The sequence below is a fragment of the Pezoporus occidentalis genome, unplaced genomic scaffold (assembly GCF_034315485.1).
Source record: "Pezoporus occidentalis ecotype Australia unplaced genomic scaffold, CSIRO_AGI_Poc_V1 ctg11, whole genome shotgun sequence".
Classification (NCBI taxonomy): Eukaryota; Metazoa; Chordata; class Aves; order Psittaciformes; family Psittacidae; genus Pezoporus; species Pezoporus occidentalis.
The window spans coordinates 9013753-9037010 of record NW_026912886.1 but is presented as its reverse complement, the minus strand read 5'-3'; the positions used below and the strand labels follow the sequence as shown (position 1 = coordinate 9037010).

The 23258-nt window shown below is 38.2% G+C and overlaps 1 long non-coding RNA gene across 2 annotated transcripts; it reads right to left on the bottom strand.

Moving 5' to 3' along the window:
* Positions 1-915: 915 nt before the first annotated feature.
* Positions 916-22682, bottom strand: LOC134167114 (uncharacterized). Of its 2 annotated transcripts, XR_009966083.1 has the most exons (5): positions 22555-22682; positions 22207-22292; positions 2558-2790; positions 1327-1496; positions 916-1120 (listed from the first exon to the last, which is right to left on the bottom strand). It is a non-coding gene; the product is annotated as an uncharacterized LOC134167114 (long non-coding RNA). The 2 variants fall into 2 exon arrangements; XR_009966090.1 differs by lacking the exon at positions 1327-1496.
* Between the last annotated feature and the right edge of the window lie 576 nt (positions 22683-23258).

Here is a 23258-nt window from a genome sequence, read left to right as displayed (position 1 = left end):
GGTCTGGCAGCACAGAAGAGGCAATGTGTCCTCACAAAAATGTGCTGTAATTATGAGAAATCACTCTCAAGGTAGCGACATAAGAGAAACAGGAGACATGCAGGACAACAGCGAGTTTCAGGACCACATGTAGACATTCATCAGGATAAGGAGTGAGCTTCAATGTTAGTACAGAAAAAAAAACAAAGTAGTCAGCTTATAGCAAGAAGAGAGTTCAGCTCCTATAATGAACTTCATAATAGGTTTCAGGTTATAGTCATTAAGGATGGGTGAACAGCTTTTGATATTGGCCATTACATGCATCTTGCCATATGAAGAGTTTCTCATCTCACATGTTCCTGTTTCAGGGATACATGCCAATAAGTTGTGGCACACATCTTCATAATCCATCTTGCTTTCAAGCACACCTGAAAGGCCAGTAAAGCTAAAATTAAACCTAAAGAATACAGAATCAGCCATTCTTAGTTCAAATTTTCCCTGCCAAATCTGTGTCTAAAGCTAATGTGTCCACCAACATCTGTTAAATCTCTGGCATTAAAAATGCTTCTGCAATTTTTATTACTAACATTTGAAAAATCAGTGACAGGGAACCAGACGCTTTAATTTACCCATGAATGCAAGTAATGGCCAACAACATGAAGTTAATTCAAGCTTAATCTTAAGGTAGACATTTATATGGAAAAGAACAAAAAATTTAAATCTTAAATTACTTACACTTACCAGTGAGGGAATACAGTTTAAAAATGGTTAAAAATGAGACTGAAAAATATTCTAACTACTATGAGGCATTCAAAACATATTTTTTTTTCAGAGACACAAGCTCAACTCTAACTTTCAATAAACAAAAAACAAAATCCCAACAGACAACTGGCTGCACAAGGAAACTAGTAAAATATATAGGATAACTTCCCTTGTCAGCCATGCTGTAAAGCACGAAGGTGGCTCCTAGCTTTCAACCAAGGGGGAAGGCCACAAAGCTGCTGCCCATGTAGCATGGTTTGCCCTAGCAGACAGTACTGTCAGATGAGGCACAAGTCCCCACGCAGCTGCTGAAGGCTGAACTTCCAGAGGAGATGAACATCATGCCACAGTAAAGGCCCCACACCTTTTCAGTGCCCACCTGCAAGAAAGTATTTTGAAAATGAAGGCAACAGTATTTGCCATTAGGATCAGCAATTAAATATAAGATGAAGCTGGTGCTGCCCAGTCTATTTGCTTTAAAAATCACCAATAGTGACCCACAGCAAGAGCAGGTTTGCATACTTAGCTACATTTAATTTCATGTTTCCGTACCTGTTCTTTTCTTCTATGACTATTACTAATTACCTCCTTGAGCATATTCTTGGCAGGATAATGTTTTTGTCTTATTGCTCATCTTCTTTTGGCCAAGAAATACCACAATAAATTCCTAACACTATTACAGCTTTTCTTGAGACATCTCCCCACTACCAACAGATTCCTGCCATCTTTCAGCCTAAGCAGACTTCCTTGCAAGCCTTAGGAAGAAAAGGCAAAGCAGGATAACGAAGAGAAACAGAAATAAAACATTTTCAACAGAAGTAGCAGAAGAAAACTTGACAAGATGAAGTGAACTCCTTTTATGTGAGGGGTAAAATGCTCCTACAAAACAAGCAAATCCACTTCTCCTTAAATAAGCCTTGGTAAATGCATAATATGAGATACAATTTAGAAACACAGACCACCTGAAAAATAAGTATTTAAGTCACCAGGACCTATTGATTTCTTGCTAGAGTCTCAGTTCTGCACATGTAATGGAACTGAAACTACATTTCCTCAAAAGGCCAATGCTAAAATGTAGATCCTTTCCTGACAATCTGGACTTGATCAAACCCTGCAAAACACCTGGCATGGCTGAAAATGCTGATTGCTTGGTTGGTTTTTGCCACTATGATGCAACACAAGTGTTTTCTAAGCATAGCTTAGTGCGCTATTTCCAAAAGACCCTTTGTTTCAATGAAAATACAGAACAGATTAAAATAAAGTAGAAAAATAATTTCCTATGCCATTTGAAAGTTATTCTGATCCTTGCTATTTACCTCAACAGTTAAGGCAGCTGTTCTAATTGTCTGGGAGAAGACACTTTTGTGTGTGTTTTACTCTGTATGAGGTTTTAGGTTTTGAGGATTTGGTTTGTTTCCAAACAAGTTTTTCCTTAAAAGCTGATCTGGTTGGTTCACTGTGCCAGAAAGGTACAGCGCAAGACAGAACTATTAATCACAAGGCACTACAGTTTCATCCTGTTTTAGGATGCAGACAAGAAACATCATAACAATCCTCAGAGTCAGTTTATCAAAGGATCATTTATTCTAACATACATTTTAACATCAATTACTGAACATAATTTCATCCTAATTTCAACTTCATTTGAATCATAATGCAAAAGCCAGCTCCTCTACCTTGCTACGGGCCTTCTAGCTGCAGAATGAAAGCTGCAGGTAAGTAAGTTTGATTAAACAAACACACCACAAGAGAAGAACAAATACAAAAGGTCCTACATGGGTAATTCCCTGCTGAAGATAGCAAGGGCTGTAATTACCTGGCAGATAATGAAATTTGGCTCAATGGACGATCCCTCCAAGTTTTTGCATGTAGCTGGGTAGACAGTTTCCAGGTTACTGGAGTCAGGATTAAAGCAAACTGGAACACCTTCATCTGATATGGCCACGTTACAACTTTCTTGGGTTTTTTACTGATTCAGTGTGGAGTGAGGGCAGCTCATCAAGGTCAGTTCACTCAACTGGATTTCGAAGGAACAGATCCTAACATACCCTGGTGGCAATAAAAAAATGAACACTGATTCGTAATTCATTTAAGTAAACATTAGTTTAGAAATAAAAATACATTTAACATCTCAATCTAATTATGAAATTGATTAAATGTATGAAGTTTATTATTAAAATCTAGCGAAGTTCCAAATGTATTTCTTAGATTTTGTATTAACACTCACACCCAGGCAAGCTGAAGATATTGCACATAACAGGTTAAAAGTGGCTGAAAGAGGTAAATATTAATTTAGTATAAATTATAGTACCACAGGGAAACATCAAATTCAATATACCCTCTTACACAAACAAACCAAAAAGAAAAGAAACTAAAACTGCATCACTGAACAGTATAATCTGGAGGTATTGCACAAGTCAGAGTAGGCAGTAATATCAGACCTATATGAATAAAATAATAATAATAGGCAGGAGCTGACCTGTCAGGATTCACTTTAGAAAAATTCACATCAACCAAAACTAGACCATCCTCTGCTCCTTCACCCATAACTATGTGTCGATAGTCTGTCCCGCAGGCACAGTGAGCTACAACAGTGAGCTGACCTCCTGCCACCTATGACAACTAAAACCTCTGAAAGAGAAAGCTCAAACAATCCTGAGGAATTTCCAGGCACGCTTTCAAAAGCTTCAGTGATCAGGCCTTTGGCCTGTTGGCGGTGGTGATTTGCGATTTTAATACCCAAGAGTTACAGCAAATCATTGCATTTGCTACCTGGCACAAATGCTTATTTACATCCCACTACAAATCAGTGAAAAATCATAGAGCATTACACTGAGTGCTGTCTGAAAGAGTAGGAATGCAAAGATAAAATGAAGTACACTTTACGGTGCATTAATATCTATGATCCTGTAGTTAATCCCTTATAACACAGTCTCATGAATTAGATACTGCTTTCCGGTGTACTTGCCAACGAAATTAAGTGTTAATAATAGGCTACTTCACTACTGCCTCTGGTTTAAACCATTGCTGGGAGGCAGAAGGAAGCTTCTATTTTTTTTTTTTCATGAATTATAAAAACTTGCAAATTATTAGAGTGCAAATTAACAAGTTTCTACTATGTCTAGTTTATGTACATTTAAATCCTATTTTATTGGCTCTTAATTAAATACATATAAGGAACTTCAGTCTGGAACACTATCACACTCTCCCTTCATTATTTTCTCTTCACAGTCCTCTTCTGATTTCCCATTTCAAATTGTTTCCTCTGTAATAATTTTAAAACTAGATTTTACTATTCCTACTTAAAACAATTAAAGGATTTTTCTTATTGCAAGCACTTTAAGATATTAATTTATCCTAATAGAGTTCCTGCTTTGTAAGCATTGTTTTTAAGTACATGACCTGACGTGAAAGGCATACAGAGCTTGTTGTAAACTGTTAAAGGAACTTGCATCAGAAGCAGGAAAGAGCTCAGATGGGAAGGGAGTTGATGGACTTTTTCGTTTGGAGAAGGAAAGTAGTTTTTTAGCTATAAAAAACATTTTTCAAATTAGTTATATACTTTGGATATAGTTTCGTTCAAATTCAACAGACACCTTTGGCTGAAGAAAAGCAATGAAGAGAAAGGCTCAGAAATGCCATAATCATTATATCTGAAACACCTGCACTCTTTCAGGCTAGATTGACAAATAGATATTGGTCTCTTTCCTATAATAGGAGGCCTTCCCAGACACCCCAAGGACACCTCTAAAACCTCTAAGTAGGGCTAAACTATGTGCCAGGATGCACATCCTAGCATTTCTCCTCTTACTGATTTACTTGGCATGACAATACTTAACCTATTCACCGGGCCAGAGACAGAGCAAGGTGATGAGCACCCATCATTTTCTTATTAAGTTGTGTCCCTTCAGACCTGCTAATGAAACTGCTCATGTACATAATAACTTCCTAAACAACTTAAATAACATGTTTTTACCAATCTGATTCCTTCGTTGAAGATGAATTGAGGATTGGCTGCATGAGGAGCTCCTCCAGCAGCTCTAAAAAGGGACTAATGTCCAGGCAGGGAAAAGGGACAAGCAGCTGGAAGCAATAAAATTTTCAACCAGCAGAGTTGCATCTGCAGGAGGATGTTCAAGGATGTTCACCTGCAGCATAGGCATCACTCCACCGATCAGCAGCTAAAGGGAGAGCACTTGGAGATATATAATCTATTTCCAGGCCTTGTCCTAATTAATGCATACTTTATTTTCTGAAAGAGCAACGGCTAAGTTGGGAAAATCTGTACGTCACAGCTGGTTTTTTTTCCTTGCATTTCATGGAATTGTTTTTTTTAGGCTGGAGAAGATAAGTTATTTCATGAATTAAAGCATTCTTCTATTCCTAAATTATCTATAAACAGACTGTTTTTTATAAACTCATGGATTATTCATGACTAAAAATCCTGTATTCAAATATATTACTGCCTACAGTCTGTTTGTTTACTACATGCTGCTTTTACAGCTTCAACTATTTATGTCATATACGATTGCAAATCACATGGTATTGTTTCCAATCCAGGGCTGGATGAATGAAAATTTTGTAACGGAGAAGAAAAATGAGAGATTTGACAATGAAGATGAAGCATTTTCAGAACCCACCTTTCAGAGAAACTGTACACTTGAAGTCTCATATATGCAAATATAACTCAAGAGAAAACTAAGGTAGAGTAAGAAATCCTCAGTCATTCAGACAGCAAATTATTTCAATTTTTTCAGTATTTGAGTCCAACAATTTTGCTTCTTTCTAGCCAGGAACACATATGTTGAAGCAAGCATAGTAAAACCTAGGTCCCTAGAGCTCAAATTTAAACAACAAAAATAAAATGGAGACTGAAATGGGAAAACTGCAATCTGTTCTTGGTTTGTAGAAGCTTCTGTTCAATTCATTTACTGAACAGTGAATCTTCTGCACTACAGCATTAATGAGAATAGATACAAAAAGCTTTCAAACTTAAACAAAGAAATGGCTGCTACTTTAGGGTATTTTCAAGCATTTTCCAGAGATTAACGTATAAGGCAGATGCTAGAATACCAGCACACAATACTTTAATTTAGTTCAGTATCTCTGCAGGCAGTGGCTTCTCTATTACAGCTAGTTCCCAGAACACAAGCTAATGTTATTGCAGGGCACTTTTAGATTAAAATCCCCAAATAAGCTGTTAGACTTTACACACATCAATCTTTTGTAAGTACAATAAGGCAGACTTAATTGGTTTTACTTTCATTTTCTAACAAATGTTATTATAAAAAAAAAAGCTATTTAAAAAAAAAAAAAGACCCATGAAAAGGATTAGAAAGCAATTCCATAAGCGATAAAATAGGGGCAGAGAGTTATTATGGAGGAATGTCAGCAAGTGCATAGCTAAGGTTGTTTACTCAATGCCAAATAATCGTCTTTGGAAGCTGAAATAATAAACTTACAGTTTCAAATGAAGGACTGCAAGAAATTGAGGAGTTACTGAAGCAGCAGAGGAAATTGAAAATAAACCCCAAAAACTCCAAAACCAAATATGAAATAAACCTACATAACAAATATTAACATGATGACGAATGTTTTCTCTAAGCCAGTAAGAATGAATAATGCCTGGTGAATAACTTGGCTAGCCTGATCTGCAAAGCTTAGAATGGGACCCAGCTTCATGGTAACTGAAGTATTTGAACACATGGTGCCAGTTTGAACCCGTTAGGCCTGAAAAAACATTTACAAGCTGGTCTTCTGTTGGCTTTCTGTGAACACTGAACACCTTATTCTAGAATTTCTAGAGTTGAATTTCTAGAGTTAGAAAGGATGCATGACAATGTGGATGGAGTGAGCACGGAGAACATTCGATCTTATTTAAAGCTGTGTAATTATTCAAGGCTATTTTATACAGAGCTTTATCCTGTTGTACTGCTAATGCTCAGTATGGTCTCTATTTGTAATGATACTCACACATCTACATATACTTCAGTTCAAAGCCTTAACTACTTCAACTAAGGAAGGTCTGTCCCCTCTTAGTGACCTGTCCTTTCCCCCAAAACAGCAAACAGTACATAGGCAGATATATGCATGCAGACCGAGCTAGGCTGCAGTTCTGTTAGAACTGATTTACCCTTTTCCTGTGTTTCACTGTCAGTTACAACTTCTGAGAACATTTTCAAATGGAAAAATATTAATTAAAAAAATAGAAAAACAAACAACCAACCACCAAAACAAACAACCAGCAACAGAAATCCAACCAAAGCCACCAAACTGTTAAAAATAAAACCATAAAATATCTACCTATCTATTTCAACATCTTTGTACCCGAAGGTTTCCAAGCTCTCTGGCAGGACTGCTGGTCAGGTCCAGGAAGTGCACACAGTACCTGAAAATCTGAGCTTTTACTTTAATAAAAAGTTACCATAAAATCCTGTTCCACCTAATTGTAGACTTCAGGCTCAATGTGGAACAAATTAACATAGCTCTGTAACTTATTGGACATCTGAACTCCCAGTGACCTGTTGTTTCAAGAGTGAAATTTTCTGCACTCAGAAAACAGAAGTTAAATTCAGAGTGCTTCATTTGTCTGTGGCCACTCTGTATCTGAAACTCTCTCAGTATTTTATTTTGCACCTTACGGGGGCTAACATAACTCTTTCTCACTGACTTGTGTGTCCCTGGCATGGTCCTCTCCCCAGCCCAAGTGGGTTGCCTCCTCCTTCTCCTCCTCACAGAGCTTACAAAGATGTCCGAGCACACTCTTCCCCCCTCTTTGGCAGTTTTGCTGGCTCTAATTTCCACAGCAGGAAACTCACCTCACTAATAAATCAAATTGCTCTGGGAGAGGTGACTCATCACCTTCCTGTAAGTAGTTAAAATAAAAGTGGACTGTGGTCATTTCTGTGGGCACCACTGCTCTTTTCTTTAAGCTTGACTCCCCCACCCCCATGCTGCACATTTGATCATCTCCCTGAGTTATTTTCAGCTTTTAGTACAGCTTATTAAATCTTCTCTGCTTGCCTTTGTCATGTCATTTGATCCTGCTCTCCTCCCTCCCCACGTGCTGCATTTACTGGTCATCTGTGTCATTAGAGTCTCTTCCTTTATTACTATCTTACCAGGGGTCACATGGCAGAAAAGAATGTCACCTGGAAAAACCCTCTATTCAGTTGACCAGATTTGAATGTTTTACGCAATAAAACCCAAACAGCCCCAAAATATAATGATTTTTTTTCCCAACATTGTGGCAGAAATACAGATGCTTCCAAACGTGTACCTGTCACCTCCAAAGTGCATTTTGATCATATCAAAGATATCTATAGCAAACTGTCAGGCCTGCAACATTACATACATGTGCATATGCATTTTAGGGCCAAACTGTAATTCAGCTATGGGAACAGAATTGCTTTTGGTCATGTTATAGGCACAGGGCTGTAGCATCCAGCCCTTGAGACTTCCAGAAAAGGTTGTATAGCAGGCGAGAGGGCCTGTTTCTGTTTTACAGGAATAACAAAAGAGCTCTGAAAATGCAGTTATGTTTATGAAAAAATAATTTCCAGATTTAAAATAGAAAGCAACTTTTTTTTTTGATGCAACAAACCAGCACGTTTAACAAACCATCATGATCATTTATTGACAATACAGACTCCGGAGCTGCTTCACTGTTTAATGGCCAAATTCTTTCAGAGTTAAGCTCTGCTACTACAATACCATCTGTTAGTGAAGATATACCACACAAATTCCCCAGCAGCTTAGCAGAGCTATGTCTAAGCACAAAGTCCTGCACTGGTGGGTTCCCAAGCAGAGTGCAGTCGAAGTTTGCACCAAGCTGCATACAGGAACATGAACGCATTTTCTCATGGCCAGACTTGGAAGAGGAACAGCATTAGTTTATTTCCAGAATCTAGAACCTATGTTGAAGGATAACCAAACAAGACTCCAGCATATAAAAAGGGAAATTTACAACAGCACAGCAGAGATTTTGTTTATTTGCTTTTACAGAACTGAGATCAGTATTTTGAAGTTGAAACACTGTTTTTCAGTGAGTGAAAGCCAAGCCAGACAGAAGACTTTCTAAACGATAGAAATTATGGGCCAAATCCTTAACTCTTTGTCTGTAGCATCCAGGAAAGTGAAAGATCCAGCCAGGGCTTCAGCCTCAGTTTATCCAGCACACTGTTGTCACCCTTAAGACACCCTTAGTTGTCTCTGTTCCCAAACAGGAAGCATGACTGCACTGCACATAATGGTCTCAAGAGATTTGGTGCTTTCCAGTAGCCACAGGACATCAGCTAAAGAAGCCCAGGAACTGTACGAGCTGCCATGGGAATGACTTGTATCCCCAGAGTCAAGAACATAGAAGAGCAATATGAAAGTACACCTGCGCCCTTCATCACACAGTGCCAACTCCCTGTTCAACTCAGAATCTGTCTCTTGGCCTCCAATCCTGACACTGTTGCTCCATTCAGGTTTACTCTGCTCTGGGGATTTAGCCAGCCCTCTAATATTTCTTTGATTTGGGATTTTAAAGCAATCCCTTCCATCTTTCCTGTTTTGTAGGGTTTATATTATTTATCTTTTCCATTTGATTAACTAGCTGAAAAATCGATGCCAGTGCATTTCATCATCTTCTCAGAGGAGCTCTCTGTTGTACTGTGCTGCTATTTTAGGAACTAAGGCAGTTTGTGAATCTATACAAGTAGTTTGGCAACCTGCTCTTTCTTCCTTTGCCCTCTCCTTTGTTTTGGACACAACACAGGAATCTTTCTGTGGCTCTGCATGGTGAAAATTGATATAAACCAGCTTTTGTCAATTTTATATACTTTTTTTTTTCTGTGAAGAAAGTTAATACCATGGAAAAAAACTGGTCAGGAGGATCAAATGTTTATGCAGGACGTCATGCTGCTTTAGTGTGCCAACTCTCCAAGAGTCTACAAGGAAGCCAGCCAGACGGGCTCTGAAGCCTGCACCCTGACCCCCGTGACCTCTTAATTTTTTAACGTTTATCTAGCCCCATCCCAGCAGTACTTGCATTGAAACTGATCCCCCTGCTCCTGGATTTTTGGCAGAAGGAGACTTCCTTCATATGGAAAAGTGTTTAATACCAATTTAATGGTCTGTCTAGCCACTGTAAACCCCCAACCCCCTCCCCGAGTCTCCCACTGGCAAGAAACAGTGAAATAATATGCTTGAAATAGCCCTAATTCTTCTCCTCAGCATGGTAGTTGTTTTTCTAATAAGCAATTTTTTGAGAAAGCCATAGAATAGAAACTAGAAGCTACAGAGCTGAATGACATCTTTAATACGTTCCTTTTAATTTTTCATTAAATTATTTTTTCATTATCTTCTCACTTATACATTTGCATGGTCAGAAATGGGTACCCACAGAACTACAAAAGGTTTCCATTTTAAGTCATCAGATTTGTTAGCACCAGAAAAAAAAAAATAATCAGATTAATGCAAATCCACTTTTTATGTAAAAAAAAAAAAAGTCTAAGTTGTAAAAAAGAGCTTCTTGGTACAATGCCAACAAAAATCCTAACAAAGAAGTTAATAAAAAGGAAATTGAAAGGTGGCATAGTTTTCCTAAGGCAATCTGGTTTGCTACTGTAAAGAAGGTGTGGGTTCAAAGGAAGCTGGGACTACCCTTTGAGATAAGGAAAGGTTTGAACCTTTGCAGCAAGGATGGCTGTGTCAGGGGGACAGCATAGTCTCATGCATCCCCTAGTGTCGGGATGGGGAGAATTTCAGCTGCGGAGCAAAATGGCAGGCCAGAACCAAGTAACATGCAACAAGCTTGGCACCACACAGATATTTTAAGAGCTCTAACATCCTTTTCATTAAGTCACCACATTAAAACAACATACCCTTAGGAACTTTGGGGAGTCAGTAACAAAACTTGTTACAATAGTGATTTGATTTGCTTTCTATCTTTAAAGAAAATAAAACTATTCCTCCAAATCTATACTCCTTTAGAGGTGAAAAGCCCGTGAGTATCCACCACTTCCCATGCCTTAAGAAGAAATGCCAGAAAAGTTCATCTGAGAAAACATGAAGAAATGTTCCAGTCTGCAGTTTACACATACTCCCATTTGGACTTAAACCACTTAATTTTCCAGGAAGAAGGAGGCACATTATATAAGAACATTGAACAAAACCCCATAGTTTAATGGCGACAAGATCCACTGTGTTGTGATGAAATGCCACAGGGCAACAATTTGCATAGCACTGTGAAGGATTCAATGTCCTGCACTGCTGCAGAGGGTAATCTCCTTTACCTCTATGCAGCAATACAACATATGGAAAACAATGGAAGTCATTCATATGTATTCTGTTTATAACATTATTCAAATTAACTTTTTTTTGAGTGAATAAAAATGCCCAAAAAGCTTATCTAGAGTGACTGCTGGTTTTACACATACAAGTATATTCCAATATCTTCAAAAGCCATAGAATCTCATGCTGCCAGTCAAATAACAGCTAGGGAGCTACTAGGCAGGATCTCAGACAAAGGCTTACAATTCCCATCACCTCCTGTATTGCCACTCCACTAACAGCTACAGCACCTCCCTGCAGCTGAAAAAGAAACAAACCAAAAAACATCAGGTTGACAAGACCAAATGGTTGCACTCCAAAAATATTATCATATTGTGCCACTTTTTCAGCTCTTTGGGAGTGGGCAAGAAGGAAAAGTACCATATCAGCCTGTTCCGTAGCAGTACTAGGGCAGATGTCCAGCCCACTGGACTTCAGTCTGAGACAGCGATCAAAAGAAATGTTATTCACTTTCATATGGCTGCCAGAAAGGTGAACATTTTCAAAAGCAGAGAAATCAGAGAGAGAGGAAAGGGAGGAGAGCATAAAGAAGCATAAGCACAAGTACAGATGGAGCTTTCCTGGACTTTCTGATGTCTCCAGAAGACACACTGTGCACAGCCCTGAGGAAGGCCCATTTCACTGCAAGATCCACTGCTCTATCTCATGGTTTTAAGCTCTCAAAGAGTGCCAACACATTACAAACTTTCAGGAAGGAATTCTGACTTTATTTCTTTGGCAACAAACAATATGCTCATCCCCAATTCCCTTTCTACATATCACATGGTGGCACAGTCCTGGAATTATGTCTCAACACACCATATGTGCTGTTAAACATGGCCCAGCTCCCACACTCTGTAACCACAAAGAATCTAAGGAGATGAGTGAGGGGCCTTTTCTGAAAAATGCCTCCAAATGATCAAAGAAAATCAGAAAATAAACAGGTTATGATACATCATGGTGGAAATTATCTGAGACTATGAAAATATCCAATCAACTCCAGTTGTGCAACTGTGCTTTTTGGAATTTCTCTAAATTCATTGAATTAGGCAACTAATGAAATAGGAGGAAGGGGGTGAAACATTATGCTTGAGGGTGGTTTGGAAGTTTATAGAGAAAAAATGTGTAATTACTTATTCTATGTTTGTTCAATACTTCTGAAATGTGGTTATGGTACTATGTAGTCATAACTACTATGCTTGCTTCTTTGGGGTCTTACAATTTAGCTTATAAATTGTTCAGCTGGACAGTTTTCCCCACTCCCATCCTTTCACTGTTAAGTGCTCTTTTCTTACCCCCAGAGATCAAAGAGATGTTTCTGTGGTTTGCTGTTCCATCCACATTCCCTCTCACTCCTCTCTTCCTTCCTTCCTCTGCCCTCACTACCGCACATCACCCAGCAGCCTCAGGCATGAATCAGTCACAGAACACACACAATCACACACACACACACACACACACAAGCCCTCAGCTGTGACAGTGTTCGGATGAACTCATGGAGACTGGGTCCTGCTCTGGACATTACCTTGTACTTCAACAGCTCCCTGGCTCTCACTTTTGGTGCACTGAGTTCACTATGAGTTCACTGCTAGCTTGGTAACTGGTGCCTGCGTGTTCATCTAATTTAAAGGTTTGACTTTGATCCTGAGTCAAATCAAGTATCTTTGAGTACTTGATAAAATGGGTAAGAATGAGCCTAGCAGGTAAATGATAATTTAGGGGAAAGTCTCCAGATTCCTTTTGTCCTGGACTCCGCTACCACCTCATTTCCACACTACCTTGGCAAGGCTGAAGCTACTTGTTTGATCAGGGCAACAGTTTTGTTTTCCAAACCAGAGGATTCTGGTGCAGCTGGGCAATAAGAGGACAGACTGAATTTTGCAGGGGCCTCAAATACAAAAACCACTTCACAGAGTGGAATATCCTCCCATTAGGCTAATTCAGGGAAAGTTTTACCAAACACTTTAAAATAAGTGAGTTATAGCTTACTTGCTGGCATGTTACTGGATAGTGGTCAGTTGAAAGCTTGGATGAAGACCAGCTACAGCAGATCATGACTGATGTCACCTATTGCTTGTTTTTCTTTACCCCATCACACAAACCAGTCTTTCACAGTTACAAGTTTCCAACAAAACAGACTTGCACGCGTAGAGGTTTCCTCACAAGCATTTGCTTTTCATATATTAATATCTTCTCTACTGTTCTGCCTATGAAGATAGCCAGTCAAAAAATAACTTACCATCTAAGCAAAACCTGCATTGATATTTGTATGCTTTTTCAGGCAAGATGAATGATTTTGTGAACCATTCCGTAAATAATCCTTGCACACAGTGCATTGCTGTATTGAATATTTAGATTCCTAGCTATTCTGACTGGACTCTCAGGTACATGGCATGTTATGGGCTTCCCCAGAGAATAAGCAGAACCTTCATCTCCACTGTGAATATTCACAGCTATATATTTCAAATTCACTGTCACAAGTCTGTTATATAAAACACTGCTAAATGTGCTCTCAAAGTAAACAGCCCTGTCAATATCTTCCCTTGCATTTATCTATGCAAAATAAATTTTGAGGAAGGAAACAAAGGAACAGAGTTAAGCTGAGATAACAGTTTAAAATACATATTTTAAATCTTAATTTATTTTTTTAGCTTTGTATTAAAAACACCAGAAAACTACAGCATGTGTGAAAACAAAGACAAATAAGTCAGACTACTATGAATAAATCAACAACCGAGTGTGTATAAACATCACCTCTCAGCCTGTGTGGAGAATACATAACTATACTCGACATGAAGAGGCATGTTGAGAATGCACTGTCACTTCCACAGGAAGTCCCCCAATTCCTGCTTCAGGATTTTTCATTCTACAGTATGTATGGATGGCATTATCCTGCTTTTCAGCTTGCTGGAAATTGATTACAGCATATTATTACTTCACTGTTAATAAAGGCCACAGTACAGGAGCACTGCCAACATCTATTTTCAGTTGGGCAAAATAGGTCTTAATTACAAACACATGAGCTAAAGAAAAAATAGGGGAGAAAAAAAAATACTGTCAAGGGACAGGTTTATTTTCCTAAAGAACATCTGTTACTAACACATCTCATGAAAATACATACATTAAACTGTAAGTCTGAAACAGAACCTGTCTTCAAACAGTGCTCGATAAAAGTTTAAGATCCCTGGTAAATCTCTTTAAAACCCACAGCAACCCATAGGCTTGAAGAGAACCATTTCCTCTGTATACAGTGCAGCTCTTCAGAACTGCAGCCATTTGGCAGTGAGTTTGCAAAGCCACAAAAGGATGGGAATTAGCCATGTCAGCATCTTCCCTGGCTGCAGAAGGTAGCTCAGTCCTTCACCCTGCCAAAAACCAGTTGTAAAAGTCAGTGTGACAGCCTAGAGGAAGGTAATCCTCGCCAGCTGTTTCCAGCTGAAGCCAACCGCATTGGTAGCACAGCGAGCACCAACATGCATTGACTAAGCAGCTACCTGAGAAGTGGTAAGATGAAGTCTGATTCTAGGATCAATAAAATTCCAGGATGCTGACAATGCTTAGTTCACTTCAGCTAGCTGATTCAATAAAGATTGTTGCAGTGTGCTGGCCACACATGGCAGCAGGTTATTAAGGACTTCACTACTGGGAATGAGAAATTCTCATCAATCCATCACCTTTAGAGAGTGAAGGAAAAGACCAAGTATTCTTACACAGAACTGCTAACTAGAGTAGCACAGCCTAAATGGATTTCAAACCTTCATTAATAACCAGATTTTATTAATAAGTAGGCAAAAAAGGTGTTTTTTCCCTTCTCTTCAGAGTGTCTCAGCTAATACCTACCCACACATGCTATGAGGCACGTGCAGCCTGCAGAGAAATACTGACTGAGGCACAATTCACCAGTAATTCACACCATGTTCAGTTAACTTTGGGGGAGGTGGGGATTGGGACCAAACAACCTGTCTTGTCTTTCGAGTGCTTTGGCTGATAGCAACTTTAAGAATGTCAGATCTGCTCTTACTTGTTCATCTTAATTTCTTCCTTTACACATACTGCAACAACAAAAGAGTCCTGTAACATATGTGTAGAAATGATGAAGGCTTACAGCTGTCATCTAAATATTTTTATTGAAACTATAATTAACTGTTTCTAAGAGCTTGGCTTTACTACAAAGGCAGTAAGTCAGAATAAGAGTATTAAGTTTCCTCTGTTATCAATCAGCAATTTCTGTTCTACTGCCGCAAAGTGTGCCTTTAAGGCACCCTCTCCACTTACTGCTGTTTTGCTCAAGGGAAAAAGTGATGGCTTTTTCTTATGCTATACACCATTAAACAACACAGCTTAAGCTACATGCTTATGCTATACTAAATGCACCATTTTGCTAATCTACAGAGATAACTACATTTAATTACGTTAATAATTGTGGTTTACCATGGTGCCAAAATTTACCTCTTAGCTTGTTAAACCTACAATTTAATTAGTAGGAGTGAATACAATCTTAAATGAGTGATATTATCTGAACAATTATTTAAGGGGTTTTGCAGTTGTTGCTGTACAACCTAAATAAACTGAGTTACTTTCACTGCACTAGTGAAAACTGAAGCTGTAGCCCAGACACTAGTGGCATTGAGTAGATCTCTTTGGATTCACTGACATCAGTCTTGAGGGCCAGCTACAACGATGTATTTTGACAACATTCAAGTTTCCTAGAAGTTTAGTTTTATCTGATTGGTGCTAAATCCACATTAGTCCTTAGATCCCAGCCTAGAACCTTATATTTACTAACACTTACTCTCACCTTGAGTTTTTTGTTTCAGACACAGGACAGACAGAAACCTCTATCAGGTTCTTTCTTCCCTAACATAAGCAAACCCAAATCTCCTTAATTCATTTGAATTCGAAGTAAGTCCTCTTTATCTCAAACATAAAAATGCTAAATCATGCTTGTTGTGCTCTTGCAAACATTACAACCTTACCTTGAGCAAGACCCAATTTTAACAAATTGGTAATCATTATTCATTCGTCTACATTCATTTTAATATTCCATAGATGTCATTCTTATAAGGCAGGGGAAAAAAGAGAAGAAAAAAAAAAAAGAGGAAAAAAACCCAAAACAAACAAAACCACATCCCTCAACAACAAAAACCCCAAACAAACAATCACCACTCTACTCACAAAGTTCCTTAATCTTGGCAGTCACTGGTGTTTTATTGTTCCTGTTTGTGAGGTAGGTTGGTGTTGGGGGGAAAGGGGTACCCCTATTGTAGCTTTCAGACCTATGAGTTACTTATAATATCTTCCAGATTAAAAGAAATCTGTTCAAGATGTTTACCAATCATCCTTATGGTACTACATCATGCTTATGAACGTTTTCAGTTTTGCAGAGTGAATAGTCTGTAGAATCAATAAAGCAAATCACCATGAAGCTTAATTAACTCTCTCTCATAACTGCACTTACAACAACATCCATGCATCAAGAAAACAAGACTAAACAAATCAGCTTCAGATGTTCACACCAAAATATACAGGAATGGTGAAGTACAGAAGCAGTATTCTGGATATAGGAAAAAATAGAGTATGAATTGTTTGCTATGCTTTAAAAGGAAATGCATTGGAAAACAAATAAATGTTATAAAACCAGCTATGAAGTTCACCACTAGAATGTGTAGGTGACATATGCCTGAACCAGACCATTAAAGTCTCTCCTGTAAGTGTGCTCGTTTGATTCCTGCAGTGATAACTCGTTTTTTTCCTCAAAGTGAGACTTAATAAGAAATAAAAGGAAGCAAGAAAAATGTTCTTTGCCAGCAGAACAGTTGTGATTTCTCACTCTGCCAACATCACATTAGCTGATATTACTCCAAGTGGCTTTTCAGTTCTTAGTTGGCATTACTGGATGTCTGAGAAAAGAAAAATAACAGAAAACAAAGCCTGAAGCCCATATATGGCAAGAAGTCGTCTTACTCAAGCCGAAAGAAGGAATGCTCACCAAATTAATATCTCATTCTGCCTCAGCTGCAAGGGGTATGTCATTTCTGGGGGCATTTTAAAGACTGTATGCAACGTATGTGACTTGCACAATAGCTGTTGGAGAGCACAGCTCCTGCACTTTTTGCATCATAGCTTACTACAACCCATGCAGCAAAGCCATCCAGATTGCTAAATAAAATAATAATAAGGATATTGAATATCCTTATGGAAGACTGCAAGCCTGGCAGAGGGTTGACATACTTTACATTTCAAGGTAATGATCTGCAGTTTTATGTGCTATCTCATGGCCACTACCTAATTGCTAAAGACAGAAATATGCCGTCACCCAATATGCCTAATCAGTTGTAATTACAGGAGAATTTCTCAAGGAGAATTTCTTACGATCAAGATCAAGATTTTTTAACTAATTACAATAGAAAGCAGTCTCCCTGCTTTCGCATTTGAATTCAGCAATATGTTATTTCTTAGTAGCAAACATTTAATACTAATAATTAACATCTGAGGTTCCACATAAATCTCATTTTCAGAAACAGATCTCAGCTGGTTTTGAAATCACAACCTTTTAATGTATCTCAGAAGCAGGCCAGTCAAATACTACTAGATGATTTCAGTTTCATATTCACAATGATAATCAGATCTAATTGATAGCTCAATGTATAAGCAAAACGTTCATTAGTAAAACAAAATTCTGAAATCAAAACTGATCAGAAGTTTTCTCATTCAAGTAAATACATCAGACTACTTGTACTGTTTATGAAAAAATTGCCAACTTTGAGTAAAAAAAAAAAGGCTGAAATTTTATGTGTCTGAATAATTTACACGTTAGAATCTGGGGATTTATTTGAGCTGCTTGATAAACTGAAGGAATGCAAACCCACTCAGGTACCAACTGCAGGATGAGTTTCAAACAGGTCTCTGGAAAATAACACTGTTAGAGTGAATCATTGCCTCAAACATACCACTGAGGACAAGGTTAAGAGGCAACCCATGAATCAGTAAATCTCACTTTAACATCAATTCCATGCACTTTGCCCGACTGCAACGTTGCGTTTGAAAAGGCTTATATGCAATCACAGCTGCTGTACAGTATCTCACAGGCTTCTTCCAAAATACGTGCTCCGAGTACATCAGACTCATTACACAATAAATGTATAACTATGGGTACTAAACCTGTTCTTTACCATAAAAGCTCAGCTTAACCAAAATGCATTAAAGAGAACTAAAAATTCAAACCCAGATGTATACACCTCAATTTGAGTCTGACTTTTTTTTTTACCCCCAATGCACTTAAAACCTGGCTGTTGAATGTTCTTGGAATCCAGATGCACAAACATGTATAGGAGATCCAAATGTTGCATTTTTGCACGGTCCTAAGTTCATTTCCCAACATGCGTAATTATACAAATGCGCCTCATAGCTCTATACCACAGTGTCAACATTAACTCCAGAAATGTTTAGGAAAATATTCAGTATAAAATTCAGGTTAAGATGTTACAACTCATTTAATTAAAGGAATTTCTTCAACTTGCAAAAAACTAAGGTATGTGTTGTTTGGTTATATTTCTCAATAGTGTCACATTAGAATAGCTTTCATTGTTTTAAGTGTGCCATTTACCTCATGGGGTTAAAAAAGAATATCCACCACCATAGTATTATGTAGTTAGTAATAGTAATTAACATAATTAAATAGTAATTAACAAGTAATATAGTAATAGTAATTAGTAATACAATAGTAAATAGTAATTAACAAGTTTTCATTATTTGTGCCATGTCTAAATTGAAAATAAAGCCAATGTCATGAGGATCACCTACTGCTCACTCCACCTAGCTGATTTTGTGGACACCATATTTACAGTCATTTCTACATCACACTAATGCTCAGATACATGCAGGTAATGTGCAACTGCCAATATTAACAGCATCAGTTCAATGATGAAATTGGAAATTCAAGTGTTTCTCAATAAAGGCAGAGCAAAAAGTTTGACTGTATACTGCTTAATTAGAAGTGGCTCTCCCAAGGGAAAGTACAATCCCTGACATTTCACCTGAAGGCAAATTCCAGGATCCTGTGCAAAAAAGCTCCTCAAGAGAAATGAGGCACATCCTGTTTACTTTTCAGCTCACTTAGCTCATTAACAGCTATGCACACAGACACCTCACCAAGTTTGGGTATTTCAGGCTTTTCTGCGATACAGGTTTGTAGCCATATTTATTAATATAACTTGGGGGTGGGGGAAGGCGTTTGAGTTTGGGGAATGTTTAGATTTTGGCGTGTCTGCTTTTCTTTTTTTTTTTTTAAACATCTGTGCTTTTAGAATAAGTTATTGTCTCAAAAGAATATTACTCGGTTCAGATTCTTATTCAGTAAAAGGTTTAAACCACAGATAAAACAAGGAACTCAGAGGAGTGAAGTGGACATTGTGACACAGTCCTCTTTCTAATATCCCTCTAGATAGCTAGATAAATGTCTTGCTTGTAGCAAGAGTTCCAGCTTTGTTTTTAAATAATGATCACATTTTTTTCATTGTGTTTCCTGAAAAGACACTTAAGAAACTAGGATGCTTTAACATCACATTATTTAGTGCAATAAATCTGTTACTTCCCAGTGCAAAGTCAAAGGCTAGCCCAAGATCTGACACACAAAAAAACCTCAAACCTGTGAGAAAGATTATTTTGTCTTTTCACTAAAAGCAGTAGTCCCGTTAAATATATCCTTTTTGATCTGAATGCAGGCAAAACCACCCAAACAAAAATCCTTTTCAAAAGAAAAATGTAACACACACAAAACTTAATTAGTACTACAGGCCTAACGCTCGGTATTTGAGCACCAGCATTTCAGAGAGTTTGTACTCGTGGACCATACCTCAAACCTCTCTCTTTTCCCTTCTTGTAGCTCTAGTGCTCTGATGAAACACGTACAATTACAGAACCAAACATAGTCACCATTTGATTTTATTCAACAGAAATTAATTATGCAGCAGGAAATACTACCCAGCTTCATCAGTCCAGATAACACATAGTTACATTAAAGGCAGCCAAGAGCATTGGAGCCTTGGGGAACGCACTACCTGCGTTAGGGTCACTGAGACAGCTGACAGCAACATGCAATGCAATGCTGTGAGTAACAGTTTTGTAAGCTGATGAGTAAATCCCATTTGCTAATATGTGACCATGTAAATTTTTCTCAAAGCTGGATGAAGAGATGGTTTGCTTTCCCTTCCCACTAAGTTTTATTCTGCTGAGGCCCATGGCATACTCACTAGAGACTCCTCAACAGCTGTTTTTTCTTTTAAGCTTTCCTTGTCACTTTGGGATGTGAATTTTTGCTGATAAAGTGTAATAGAAGCTGTTTCCTGTATGCCACAATGAAACAGATGTTGTAAAAGTTGTGTAGCCCTTAATCTGGTCTTTGAGCAAAACCTGTTTCAGGCTAAATTTTCTTCTGTCACAAAAACATACATTATATTTGTTTTCCTGCCGGTCAATTGAAGTGGGCATCAAATAAACATTTTAACTGAGTGTTTCTGGCAAAGAGTCCCAGAAAGCAGCCATGTGAAAACGAAAATAATAACTGCATAGCACAGAAAATAGAACAGGAGGGTGCTCAAGTAGTCCTTGAGTTCACCTTACTACTCCCAGGCACAGGCATCAATGCCTATGGCACTCCTGGCAGATGTTTGTCAAGCCTGCCCTTGCAAAGGTGAAGTGATTCCATAGCAGCCCTAAGCAATCTATTCCAATGACTAATTATCCTTTCAATTATAATGTTTCCCATCCTATCTAATTTCTAATCTCCTTTGCTTTAATTTAAACTCATCAGTTCTTGTCCTGTCCCCAGTGGACATGAAAAACCAGATTATTCTCTTCCTCCAAACAGCAGCCTTTTGCCTACATCTTCTCAGCCTTCTTTACTTAACCTCTAGACTAAACAAACCAAATTCTTTCAGGTTGCTTTCATAGCTTGTGTTTTCTTCTATCATCCTTATTGGTTGCCTCTGGTCTCTGTCCATCTGATGCACATCTTTCCTGCTGTGTAGCGCCCAGGTTAGATATGCAGCCTAGCTGACACATTAAACATGAAGGTTTCCTCTTGTATTTAACATGCAATACTTGTGTAAGATATGTTTTTACAGCTGATGCTTATTACTGGTGTTCTCCCCCCCCGCGTTTTCATTTTGACACAACTAGTTCAAGATTGGAAGCCAGCTGAACCAGTTGGATTGATGTGCAACTGAGTTAGAGCCTCAGTAAATACTCCTGCTCTCACTGCAGATACAAGTAGCTTATGGACCACACTGGAAAGTAGTGAAATCTATTCTCTATACACACACATACACACACACTTTTATTTATATATATATCAAATCTCTAACACATTCTGCCTTCCTCAGTTCCGGCACTGGAAATAGCCTTAATGCACTCTTACAAGCTGCAAAAATAACCATAATATCTGTATTCAGAGGCCAAGTCCTCAAAGGAGCTCAGCAGTTACTGCTTCCTAGTATGCAACTGCACATTTATGTTCAGTATAGGCATAAATTTTTTTAACTGTGGCTTTTATAGGCAGATACCTTCTCACACTTTGATGAGTTATATTTACTATGCTTCCTAGCATACATTATTTTTCCTAGCTCATCCACTTTGGGATGATTCCTAAATAATTCCCCAAGATATTGCCTGTTTTCTCAACAGCTGATAAGCTGATACTTCCAAGCTTTTCTTGCCAATGTTTTTGCTTATCTGCTTTCCTGTGTTCTCAGTACTCTTGAGTTCCTGACTTCTATTTCCAACCACCTTATTTTCCTACATAGTACTTCAGAGCAGTCAAAGAGGTTAGACTCTCAAGGCTTGACATTTCCTTATCTTTGTCCTACTTCTCCCTAAATTTCTGTCTAAAATGAAAGTTTTGGAGAGGCTATCACATACATGGCTGCACAACCTTGCACCTTGCACCCTTCATGTCCTTTGTTTTGTCTTTCCCAATGTCAGAGTCAAACGTGTTATTTAGAACATATCCACAATAGATCTTTTGGGTTTAATTTTAAGAAACCATGCAAGTTCTGCATGGAAAAAAAAGAAAGTACCCCACAGCAAGAGTTTTTTTCTTTACAGAAAAGGAATAGCTGCCACCTACTCAGAGTGACCACATCTCCTTACCCAAGCAAAGGAACAGGAAGCATCACCATGAGGGCAACCTCCCATTTCGGGTCCACTACACCAGCCAGCCAGCAGTGGATGTCTACCTGACTCACTAAAATAGAAAATTATTGAGCAGAATGGTAACAATTCATGCAACCACAGAGCCTTTCTTTTACTTTAGAAAGATACAAATTCTCAAACTCTAAATGCTGCAGTAAGCAAACATCTGGATCTGAACTTAATGGGTTAAACTTGACTTCTCAATTCTATCTGAGTAACTTCAGGAAAAATCCCTTCAAGTTAGCTTTTAGTGATGTACATGATCAAAGGCCACTAACAGGCACATGGCACATTTGGTGCTTTTACCTTGTTTGCATCACCATGAAGAAACACCTGCGCAGCAACGTGCATCTGGTATATTCCGAGTCATGAACCAGGAAGGAAAGAATTGCTCAGTTCCATCTTGAAACAGAAATGGAAAGTAGACTAATCAATGAGAAGAAATTCCTGCATTATAGTTTAGGACCTGAAATGACATCTTAATGTCTCATTGGAGAGATCAGAAAGGAGGAAAAAATACAGCTTACCCTAGAACTGGGAGAGCCAGTCAATGCAGGTGTCTTCAAAAGGCCCTCAAAAAAAACGGAATTGCATCTGTTTTGTTCTTGATGCTTCATCTATTTCCCTCTCTCTCCGTATTCACCATTCTCTCACCAGTGAGTGCCTTAACAGCATACATGCTGTGGGACATAAGACAAAGCTGCAAATCCTTCACTGACATATTTTCCCCTGTACTGTCTCAAACCATGCCATGAATAAGCTTCTTGCAACCATTTACTGTTAAAAGAATTCATTTCCCTTTGTAACCAAGAAAACAAAACAAGAATTATTCATCTGCCAGAAAAATGTTGCAGTACAATAACCATCTACATGAATCAGAGACGGAGATTCTTTGAAGGCTTACTATAAAAATCCGCATCATACCACACTACAGCTAAGTGTAAGTCCTGTAGGATATTATTACCACTTTTGAAAAAGTATTTCTATTGCAAGAAGTCAGTTACCTAGTA